At 37.4% G+C, this 12,657-nt stretch overlaps 1 protein-coding gene and 1 non-coding gene across 8 annotated transcripts in view; both read left to right on the top strand.

Annotated features, from left to right (window-relative positions):
* RBMS3 (RNA binding motif single stranded interacting protein 3) overlaps nucleotides 1-12,657 on the top strand; it is a 1,258,536-nt gene that overhangs the window by 326,614 nt on the left and 919,265 nt on the right. The window lies entirely within an intron of this gene.
* Nucleotides 5,272-5,378, top strand: LOC124231472 (U6 spliceosomal RNA). Its single transcript, XR_006886539.1, has one exon. It is a non-coding gene; the product is annotated as a U6 spliceosomal RNA (small nuclear RNA).

The raw sequence follows: 12,657 nt of genomic DNA, 5'->3' as shown, positions 1-12,657 counted from the left end.
CGCGCCCGGGATCCGAACTGGCGAAACCCTGGGCTGCTGAAGTGGAGCACTCGAACTTAACCACTCGGCCACGGGGTCGGCCCCTGATGTATACTTTCTAATTGCTTTTCAGAAAGTTTCCTTTTTGGTTATATGGTTATTTCTTCTTGGTTATTTTATTCTTTGGCAATTCTGTTTAGTTTAAAATGGCATTTCATCATGGTATTCATTTGCATTTATTTCACTACTAGTAAGCTTGAATATTTTCCAGGATTGTTGACCATTTATATGTATTTTCTTATTTACCTATTGATATCCTCAGCTAATTTTTCTTAGAATTTTTTTTCTGATATGTCAAATTCTAATCACCTCCTGTCATACATATGGCACATATTTTTCCATTATATCATTTTTCTTTTAATTGTATTCTTCATACAGACTTTTTCCTTTTTATGTGTTTATATCTATCCATATTTTCTGTGATATCTTGTTTTTCTTTTTTTTGTTTGTTTTGCATAGTAAGGCTTACACAAAATTGAATTGACATGTATAATTGCCACTTTTTCTTTTAATTCTTCTTTTTGCTTTTTTCTGTTACATCTTAAATTTCTATGTGGTTGAAAACTGACAAATATTTTTTACTGAATTAGTCAAGAATTTTTTTTTATTGATTGTTGAGCGTATGCCAGGCATTCTGCTAAGTAGACACCATAGACCTAAGAGAGAGCTTGTGCACTGAGCATAGTACCAATGAATTCTATCTTTCTCCAAGAGTTTGAAATACCATTTTTCCGTATATAAATCCTTATATATTTTGGATCTAGTTTTGGCTTTCTCTCCCATTAGATTCTGTTGCTTTCTATTATAGTATCAGCCTTAGGATTGGGGGCAATATTTTCTAATTAATACAAAAAATCAAACAAAACTTAAGACAATGAAACAAATCTCACCTAAATTCCTGGTATGATGGTGATAATGTTAGTATTATTTTTCTACATAGTTCTGAGGAGGCTATTAAAAAGAGGTGAAATAAGAAAATATGTATTGTTTTTGTTAATATATTTCAATACCCAATTGTTAGATAATCCTTCTTTTGTTTTTTTGGTGAGGAAGATTGTCACTGAGCTAATACCTGTGCCAGCCTTCCTCTGTTTTGTATGTGGGATGCCACCTCAGCATGGTTTGATGGGTGGTGTGTAGGTCCATGCCTGGGATCCAAACCTGCGAACCCCAGACTGCTGAAGCAGAGCACACGACCCTAACCACTATACCACTGGGCAAGCCCCAGGATAGCCAATTTTTAATTGAAAGAATCAGGTTTGGCAGTGCAGTCTTTGAACTGTCATCATAATATGATAGGACCCCAGATAACTGAGTATAATAAAAAGTATTATAGTAGTTTATGAGCAGAAATTCCAGTAATTGGAACTACTGCCATTACTCACATATATTCTTTTCTGCTTTCATCTTTAATCATTTTTGTACTGTGGAAAATTGCTACATGAGTAAGTTCTGATGCATTATGTCTGTGTGTGATTAAATATTTGCCCTCATTAATTGGTAACTATTTTTTATTTCAGTGCCCTGTGTAGTTATCTTTTTCAATATTCTAGACTTATATATATGCATATTACATAGACTTCCTATTTACAAATACATACTTGCCCTGTAAAAATTAGTTTGATACATAATTTTGTCATCTCAATTATACTTGTTGCCAAGGTAGTTGAGTGTTTCCCTGTTATTAGTCCAAGTATATCAATTTGTTGTCAGATTTCATCTACTATCATCAGTGACTATATTCTGTTATTATACTACATTGCAATCATCCTATTTTCAATCAAAGACTATTTACAAAATTTAAAGTCTCATAAAAATGAACTACCATCAATTACAGTTTGAGCCACATGATCTTGGCTAGATAGATACTGTGTGACTCTTTTTGCAGCCACATTTGAATCTGTATCTTAGTGATAGATTTTCTGATGGTTAATTCTCTAACTTTCAAAATATTAGTGATTTAAAGACAAGCATTTTTTCGTGATCTGACTTATATTGGTTATGATCTGAGCTACAAACTTATCCATGGAACTCACGTCTCCATTTGGTGATATGTGAGTCTTGCAACTGAGTCATATTTATCCCTCACTTTGTGCCATCATTGTATCATTTAATTGGCGTTTTGGGTGAAATACTAGGAAATGTTTTCTATTTCCTTATTAAATTTAAAGCTTTTTTAAAAATGAAATTTTATTTATATTTTTACTGTGATTTTCCATTAGCAATTACAGGTGACTGTGCCAAAACCAGATTTCAAATCACTATATTAATACAGTTCTCTTTACACAATCTTACACAAAGTTCCAAAATTATATCAGTTCATCACAGTAATCCTGTGAAGAAGTGACAATGTGTAACAATGTTTTGTAGTTTGTGGACACTGGGAGGTTCAGAGATGTTTAGCGACAGCTGAAGTCACACAGTTAGAAAATGTCAGAGACATTCTTGAATTCCAGCCTCTAACTATAAGTGAGGGACTCCTTTCAGTATATAAAAGAAAACCTCCCCCCAAACAAAAAAAGCTTTATAGTAGGATATTGACTGATTTAACCTTATAGAATATTATCGTTTATCAAAAATATTGGCTTGAATAGAGAATATATCATAATTACATAGTAAAAGCTTTACTTAGTAAATGATATTGGTTACAATAAATAGTGAAAATTTGTTCATTCTGTATTGATCATTGGCTTGCCTTCAGATTTTGTTTTACTCTGCTTTTGAGTTGATAATTCTAATCTAATACTAATGAAACAATTTTGTTCATTTTTCTTGATTATATTAAGCTTTTTTATTTTAAAATGGTTACTTTGTATTAATTTAAGATGTGTTTATTTATTTTATTTTACTTTTTGGGGGAGGAAGACTAGCCCTGATCTAACATCTGCTACCAATCCTCCTCTTTTTTGCTGAGGAAGACTGGCCCTGAGCTAAAATCCATGACCATCTTCCTCTACTTTATATGTGGGATGCCTGCCACAGCATGGCTTGAGAAGCCATGCATAGGTCTGCACCCGGGATCTGAATCAGTGAACTCCAGGCTGCCAAAGTGGAACGTGCAAACTTAACCACTGTGCCACTGGACCGGCCCCGAGATGTGTTTATTATAGGAAATTTTGAACACCTTAAAGAAAATGAATTATAGGTAATTTCAGCATCTATAGATGACAAATATTGGAGATATCTTTTGTCAATCTATATGCATATGTATATATATGCATGAACACACGTATACACACATATTTAAATAGAAATGTATACAAACATTTTCTCTTTTTGAACAAAATTAAGAATGTACTCTTTATTTAGAATACATTAAGCATATTATAAGTTTCACATAATCTTTGATAATATGGTTTTAAAATTTGCATTACATCAATTTAAGCAAACCATGTTTATTCCTCCCTTTACCTCTGTTTTCACTGAATTGCTCAAACTAAATTTTTTATTACTACTAATAAATTTTAATATAATAGTAGTAAAATTTAGCGATTTTATAACTAAAGTACTACGACGATAGAAAAGAAAAAGTAGCAACTTTTACCAAAAGAAAATTGTAGTTAATAATATATACTTTGTCTCATTAAGCAAGATAAAGCAGTGATGCCAATAATAATGGACTTTTAAGCTCATATAAATCAGTAAGAAATAAGATGGTGGAAGCACTTTAGAAGACATAGATGGCTGAGGAATGGGCCCTGTGATGTTCCAAGGATGTTTTGAGCGCTGACAATCTTGTGGCTTTTGCAGGAATAAGCATCTTTGGATAGCCAACCACCACGGCCCAAAGGGTCTCTAATGCTACAGGCGTGACCAGCTCCTCCTCATGATGAGGGTAGGTCTAGGAGAATTTCTGGTCGCGGGACTAGAGGTAGAAGATTAGGTGGTGCTGCTTCTCCTTCTATTTTGGCCATACACAGCATATAAGCCTTTGTCCTTTTTCAAGGACTTGGCCTTGAATGTTCCGCATAATGCCTCTTTTGTGTGTAGGTTAAGGAAGATTGTGAGAACATTTTTCTTTTAGCTCTTAATTCCTCTAACTACTTCCAAGTTTGGCCAGCTAGAAAACCCTAGTGAGCATCTTTAAATTAAAAAAAAAATTGACTTTAAATCAAGAACGACAAAAGATGTTGATGCCGCCCTGCTAAGATGGTAAATCAAGAAAACTTTTCTATCTTCTCTTCCTGCAAGGGTATATGAGAGAGGAGAAAACTTTTGTTTTGAATTGTATGTGACTTTCAGTCTAGATTATTACTGTTTATTCATGTAATTTCATAAGTCATTTTGAGATTTGCATAACATTTCTTTGCCGTATTGTAAACAATTATTTTCATCTGGGATGAGGTCCCTTTCATTAATTGCTCAGGTATGATTTTCTTTTCCTATTTCTTTCTTCAATCTAGTCTCAGTTGTCTTAGAACTTGCTATAATTACTTAAAATGTCTGACTTGTAGATAAGATCCTTACCTCGTTTTCAAGGCTAGCAAAACATTTTCCCCATTGTTCATTTTGGCTTTTGATTTCAACAGGAATTGGGAGTGGAGGAGACTTAAACATATGGAGTCAGTTTACTGTATGAACTAGGCCTTGGAAACATGGCTTTGCAGCATTGTCTGGTGTGGGGATCGATCCTCATTTATTTAAATATTTATTTCTATTTTTGACATTTAGTTTGTTTCTAAATTTTGCTTTAATCAATAATGCTATAACAGCTTGTATGTATCTTTAACTTTATGCATATATCTCATTTTCTCTGTCTTGTATTTATTCCCTCTTAACTCTAAGAATCTCAACAATACACTATTTCAAGACAGCTTTTAAAGTGACATAGGACACAGAATAATGGTGGCCAGTTATAGATCAGAAAACCAGTCTGTTAAAAGTGCACTTCTCTCCCTCCTCTCTCCTGCCTCTGCATAATTCCAACTGAGAACTAGGGAGCAGACTCAGTAGAAGGTGTAAATTTTAAGGAGATATTTGTATTCTTGTATGTCTGTAGTCTTTATCCTTTCAGACATTTACAACAATCAAATCTTTAGCCTATAAGGAGACTTAGAGTGAGTTAAATTCAACTAATATTTATCAAATATTTATTATGTGCTAAACAATGTACCAGATGGTGGGAAGGCAGGAAATAGAAAAAATAGGAGACAAAATTCTTGTCTTCAGGTGCTTACTGGTTTCATTGGGAAGGAAAGTCATGCAATTTTCAAACTTAAGAATAAGTGTCAAGTGCTCGCTTCAGCAGCACATATACTAAAATTGGAACAATACAGAGAAGATTAGTATGGCCCCTGTGCAAGGATGACATGCAAATTCGTGAAGCGTTCCATATTTTTATCTCACAAGGTTGTAATCTATCATAACCTTAATAAAAAAAAAAAGAATGTGTCAAATGTGTTAAGTAGATAATAACATCTATTGACTATAAGAGTAAGGAGAGCTATTGGTGGCTGATTTATTTTATTTTTTAAATTATTTTACTGAGGTCACATTGGTTTAGAAACATTGTATAAATTTCAGGTGTACATCATTATATTTTGTCTTCTGTATAGACTGCATCATGTTCACCACCGAAAGTCTAATTTCCATCCGTCACGGTACATATGTGCCTCTTTACCCCTTTCACTCTCCTCCCAACCCCCTTCTTCTCTGGTAACTACCAGTCTGCTTTCCTTATCCATGTGTTTGTTTGTTTATCTTCCTCTTATGAGTGAAATCATATGGTATTTGTCTTTCTCTGTCTGACTTATTTTGCTTAGCATAATATCCTCAAGGTCCATCCATTGTCATCACAAATGGCACAATTTCATCTTTTTTATGAGTAATATTCCATTGTATACATATATCAAGTCTTCTTTATCCATTTATCCATTGATGGGCACTTGGGTTGCTTCCAGGTCTTCGCTGTTGTGAATAATGCTGCAATGAACATAGGGCTGCATATATATTTTCAAATTAGTATTTTCATGTTCTTTGGATAAATGCCCATAAGTGGAATAGCTGTATCAGATGATAGTTCCTTTTAATTTTTTGAGAAATCTCCATACTGTTTTCCATAGTGGCTGTACTATACTGATGGCTGATTTAAATGTACACTGATCAATTGTTTGGATGATGGGTTGTAGTCATTACTATACCAAGAAAATTGATTTTCAGATGGGTTTGTAAAACTTCTTTTATTCTTAATATATTTACTTTTAATTTAATTACCTAAGTAACAACTGTGTATATTTGTACAAATTCAAATAATAAAGAAGTATTTAGAATAAAACAGAAAGTCTCCCTTCACTCAATTCCTTCCTTAGAAGTAACCACTTTGTATATATTCAAAACCATGTATATATGGTTCTATTCTGTGTTTTTGAGTTTTGTAATTCTGGAATTTGGACCATACTGTATGTATTGTTTTACAATTAGCTTTTTAATTTATTTTTTTACTTAATAAATCTAGGGAGTCTTTTGTGTCAGTAACTATAGACGTAAGTCAATATTTTAACTGCAAATTACAATTTCATGAGCTGAATAAATGAGTATTTTGGGGGAAGTTTGTTACTCAGTGACATATAAACAGAACATCCAATGAGAATAGGAATTTTGCATGGCTCTTAGCCTCAGTTTGTCATCTTCATTTGATGTTTTACACACACGCACACAAGTACATATCATATACATGTCTTCCCCTTGTTTAACAGAATCTTTTAAATAACCATCTTTCAAATAAATATGGCATGCATAAGCAGTGGGGGTATTAAGTAAATGGGCGGGGGTTCAGGTTGGAGGGAAGGAAAAATTATTCTTATTCTATGTGATTCATTTTCCCAGATAGACTGAAAAAAGTGTCTGATGAACGTCAGACTGGGGGCCCCAAAACAGTGATCTGGATTTTATTCCATAGCATAAGATTCTGTTTCTTCCTGAGGGAGGCAGGGCAGGGGACCATGCAGTACACATGGCTGTGTAGGTCACAGAGTGTTAGGAGACTTTGTACCGATTGGCAGCAGTTTTGACTTCTTTTCCTCTATCTACTGTATAAAAAGAAACTTTTTTTTCAACTTCATTCTTCCTGTCACAAGCTTTCTCACTTAGACCTCAAAACAACTTGATTCATTGCAGTCCCTGTCCACCTAGCCCCATCCTTAATGAAACAGATGAGCCCGGCTAACAAGTGAGTTTCACTTGTGTCCGCAGCATCAACTTGTAGCCTTTGGGGTATGTTTGCAACCAAATTTCAGTCATATTTATGAGCTGGAACCTAGCTCCCCTGAAAAGAGACTTATAAAGGTGCCAGGCATGCTTGGTTACCTCGCAGGTACTCAAGGGAGTACTAATGGTGGGATGTAGTACACTGATTCAAAAAAGAAGGAAGTTTCTTACCAAACTTCTAGTACTCAGACATTCCTTTTAAAGTCATAGATATGCTCCATGGAGAGGTAATAAAGTCAACTCTCAAGGACAGATAGTCTTCCACTCCCATACTCCCTTCCTTAGCGTGTAATAACCAAAAGGGAAGACCTTGCTTTCCTGGGAACAGCACAGTCCACAATCTTCCTTTCACAGAAAACGCTGAGCAATTACTTGATGAGTTCATGAGCCAGCAGTCCTTGAGCCATGCCTTGAAGATTAGTTGGATGAATTTTTTAAATTAATGCATATTCAATGGATGTTTTCAAAGTTTCCAAGAAGAATGAAAGAAAAAAAATCTAAAGACTTATTCATATCACCATGGAGACTTCCAGGTACTGGGTGGAGGGCTGGGGAAAACACAGCTAATGGCAGCCAGAGATCTGAGAAAAGAATTTTGGGGATCTCTATTTCTTATAACAACATTGAGGACAGTGGCTCCATCTGCTGCAATGGTAAATCTCCCATCACTCAATTTTTCCTCCTCCTTCTTTCATAGCTGCCCTCATCTCCATCATAATTTCAGGTTACATGCTTCTTAGGAGGAGTTTTATTTTGCTGCTTAGTAGGATGTGGCATGCATAAGCACTGGAGGTTAAGTATATGCCACTCATGGCATATGAAACTAACCCTGGTATGGACAGCATTGACTTTGAAGGGGTGTTCTCTGTTCCTCATAACCTCCCACTGAGACCTACCTGGCTACTGCTGCTTTACGTAGCTGTCCAACAGTCTTCACCACCTCAACAGCTGATTCTGAGGTCACTCATAGACCTTCTGTGAACCAATAGTAGGAGTGATTGCCAGGCGTGGTGGAAAAGTTTGCCAGTCAAGAATAAACCACACCTCTCTGTGGACATCCAGTGGTGAAAGTGGATGGTAGTTACTCTCAAATTATCACCATGGAAACCAGGGACTGTACCAAGCTTTAGAAATTCACCAACAGGAGGTTAAAGTATTCAGAAATTCACTAGCAGGAAATTGATCTTTCCCTACACCTGAATAGAGGATGGCTAAGAAATAGGAAAGGTGGCGGAAGGAGAAAATAGCAGGCAAAGAAAGATTTTGGGTTAGAGTAATTTGTTTTATCCAGCACTTAGGGAAAATTCATAAAAACAGCAATTTCTCCTTTGAAATAGAAACTCCTTGCTAATTGTTGCAGAAACTCTGCATTCATGATGTTAAATATGTCTGAGACTCTGTGATGATATTTTCTTTTTAAGGAAAGCAGGAGACAGACTCTTTAATACCTTAATTTGGAAGAAACCAAACATTTCTTGAAACAAATTTGGATTCTTGAAGAATTAAGTGAAATGAAATCCCTTTATCAGCTCCAGCCTCTTTCCCCATCTCTTCATGGAATTTACTAGCATATCCACTCATAGGCTTAGTTCTCTTCTCTAGTTTCTGAGCCAGTCCTCTTTGAGGGATGGAATTCTACTTTCTGCCCCTCCACTCTGGTGGAAGAGGAGCATTAAGCCCCCTTTTCAAGTATATTACCCTGAGAATGAGGGTCCTAGGACTCACCAAGACAGAATCCCTACATCTTATGTGTTTCTTACTGTCTTGCCAGTGGCTGGTTCTGATCATGGGATTCTACAGTGCAAAGGTGCTTTGTTGGCCAGCCTCTATAGAACTGGCCTTCTTTGCTATCCCTATCCTGACTTCCTCTGTTAAAACTGAGTCTGCAGAGACTCCTCGTAACTCTAGCCTGGCTTCACTCTTAACAGAGCCCCTTTTTGGTGAAGGCCTCCATATCTAGAGGCTTCCAAGAACTCAGCTTCCTGTCTGGACTACTAAAGTTTAGTCATTTCCTCTGTTTCTAGGTGTTGAGCCTGGTCCACTTTCCAAGACCCCTTGCAACATTAGATCAGAGGTTGCAAACTCACATGACTTCTGAATGGAGAGGGCTGGGTCAGGATTGGGATGGACTGGAAAGTACATTCCTCATTTACAAGGGTGGCCACAAGTCATATCCTGCTGATTATTGCAATTTCAAGAAGAAGAAAGAATCTGAATTTTGGTGTGGAATTTCCTGATTTGAAAAGGTTAGCTACTAATTCATTTTTTTAAAAAAATGACATGTGAGCCAAATAAACTCCATCTGCATCCTGACCTGCGACACAGCTGTAATGTGTGACTTCTATCTCAGACCATGTTCCTGAACTATGTAATAACCCTTGTGTCTGCGCTTTTGTCTAGGTGGCTAAGCCTGTGATGTCAGCCCCCTGAGGCTGGGACATCTTACTATCTGTTCTAGCCAAGCAGATGGTTTATCTCCAGAACCATCTAGCTTCCCCTGCATTTCCCATCTTGCCGCATACTGGGTATCAATGTATTCCCAAGGAGCAATACCTTGGAAATATGATTTTCTAATCCAAAAAATTATTATTAAACTCCAGTGTGCAAAGCACTGTGATGTTTGTTAACAATATAAACATCAAATATCAATAAGACATAGACTTTGTTCTCCACAAATATGGAGGACACACCATAAGGTGAACCTCCAATGAATAACATCCTTGTATAATCGCCTCTTGAGGACAGGCAGAACCCGTGACTTGCTTCTGACTAATACAATATGGCAAAAGTGATGGGATGTTGGTTCCTTGTTTAGGTTACATTGTATGTCAGAGGTGATGGAGTATCATGCCCATGATTGTATTTTGTTATATGAAACTCCTTATTAGCAGGCCAGAGCAAGGAAATCTCCTGTTGGCCTTGAAGAAGCAAACAACCATGCTATGAACTGCCTACCGGAAGGTTCATGTGGCAGGGAACTGTGGACAGCCTCTAGGACTTTAGGGCAGCCTCCAGACAACTGTCTGTAAGAAGCTTGGTGCCCTAGTCATACAGCTGCAAGGAATGAATTCTTCCAACAACCTGAATCAACTTGAAAGTGGATTCTTCCCTAGTTGAGCCTCCACCCTGGCCAACAGTTTGCTTACTGACTGTGAGATCCTGGCAAAGAGGAGTTAGCTAAGCTTTACCTGGATCCCTGTCTTATGGAAACTGTGAGATAACGCGTGTGTGTTGTTTTAAGCCATTAAGTGTGTGGTAATTTGTTATACAGCAATGGAAAATGAATAGAACAATTTACAGCTTACCATGGAAAATACAATACCCCATGCAACACACAAAAGAAGATGGAGAGACATTTGTTTACTTGAATTCCTTTTAGAGAGAGCGTGTACTTGTTTGGAAGAAAAGACTTGATTAGCTGAGTCCTAGGGCTGCCCCCAAGGCTACTGTGCAACCCCAAAGGAAGATGGTATTATTTTGCTTATCAAGAGAAAGGTCTTTGCTTGTGGATATTCTAGAGCTCATCAAGACTTTGAGTTCTCTCCTGGGTTCGTACTCCCTTGAAGTTGGTACCTCCTCCCTGCTCTGCTCTATATCCCACAGGGAGACTGGCTCCAGGAATCTGCTTCTTGCCAGATACCACCAATGGAAAGTACTGGCAGGAAAATTTGAGAGAGAGAGTAATGGTGGTGATGAGAGATGTCAGGGACTATCTCTTGGTCCTTCTCTAGCTCTAGTGATATCTTAGGCAGCAGCAACATGTCCTCCAAGGCTCCAGCTCCCATGGGAATGGCCTACTATGGTTTTAGCTTCTAGAGCTTCACTATGCAGTATGGTAACCACCATTGTATATAGCTCTATACAGCTATACACATTTAAATTAATTAAACCTAAATAAAATAAAAAATTCAGTTCTTCGGTTGTACTAGCCACTTTCCAGTGCTAAGTAGCCACATGTTATTAGTGGCTACCATATTGGATGGTGCAGATATAGATCATTTCCAGTATCTTAGAAAGTCCTATTGGACAGTGCCACACTAGAAAGTAATCTGTTCCATGGGCTCTGGTAACACTACTTCTTCTCTTTGCCCTTCTAGTCTAGGAGTGGTAGTGGCTGCTTGACGCTGCTAATCTCTGGGTTGTCTCACTCTTCTCTGAGTTCTCAGCAACTCTGTCACTTGTTTAACCCTTACCTGCATTGAGTCCCTCTGTTCTAAATGACCACATGATTTCTTTTCCTATCAGGCTTTGATTGAGATACCAGAAAAGGGAAGAATAGGATAGTCAACATTCCTATATTAGCTACCCATTATTATGTAACAAATTGCTCTCAAATTTAGCAGCTTCAAATGACAAACATGTATTATTTCACAGTTTTTGTGAGTCAGGAATCTGGGAAGCTGGTGGTTCTGAAGGCTTAATCTTTCATAAACTTGCAGTCAAAATGTTGGAAAGAGCTGAAGTCTCATCTGAAAGCTCAACTCAGGGAGGATTTGCTTCCAGGTTCACTTCTGTGGTTGTTGGCAGGACTTAGTTCCTCGCTGGGTGTTGGCTGGGACTCCTTGCCACGTGGGCCTCTCTGTAGACTTGAGTGTTGTATGGGACTGGCTCCTCTCAGAGCAAGAAATCAGAGAAAAAGGGAGAGAGAGAAATTGATTGATTGATTGATTGAGAGAGAGACTGAGCGGGAGAGAGTATCCAAGATGGAAGATGTCATCTTTTATAACTTAAAATAGAAGTGATCTACTATCATTTCTACTCTACTTCCCTGACCACACAGATCAACCCTGGTGCAGTGTAGGAGGGAGTACACAGATTGAGAATGCCTGGTGGCAGGGATCATTAGAAGCCATCTTGGAAGCTGCCTACCACAAGTGCTCCACAGAGGTTGAGTGGATTTGACATATGGGAGATTGTTCCTCTTCTCTGTGACTTAAATGGGAAAGGGCAGAAATCACACAGCAAAGGGTGAATGAATGTCCCTGTGCAGAGGACATTGATGGGAACAGGCCAACACCTCAGTGATGCCATGTCAACTTTGAATTGTATATGGCATTCAAAGGACAATGCTCACTGTTTCAATTCAAATCCAAGAAATGATGGAAAATTGTAAAAATGTTATAGTACTTGCTCTGGAAAATGATTTGAAAACATTGATCTGCTTAAAATCAAGATTTGGGGCAAATGCTGTAACACTCAGATGTAATATTATGTCCAGAAGGACAAAAACATGCCTAGCTGAAGCAAAATGTCTTCTAAGCTTTCAGGTCGGCTGGTTCTGTTTTCACATTCTTGTGTGACGGTTTAGTGGCAGACGCCCAGTGAGCTCAGGTAGTTCTTCGCCATGTAGGGATTTCTACAAGGAAAGATTTAGAAAGCACAGTTCTTTATCTGTCAGCTGACAGATGATTA

This window comes from Equus quagga, chromosome 1 (assembly GCF_021613505.1).
Source record: "Equus quagga isolate Etosha38 chromosome 1, UCLA_HA_Equagga_1.0, whole genome shotgun sequence".
NCBI lineage: Eukaryota > Metazoa > Chordata > Mammalia > Perissodactyla > Equidae > Equus > Equus quagga.
This window is presented reverse-complemented; position numbering and strand designations above follow the sequence as displayed.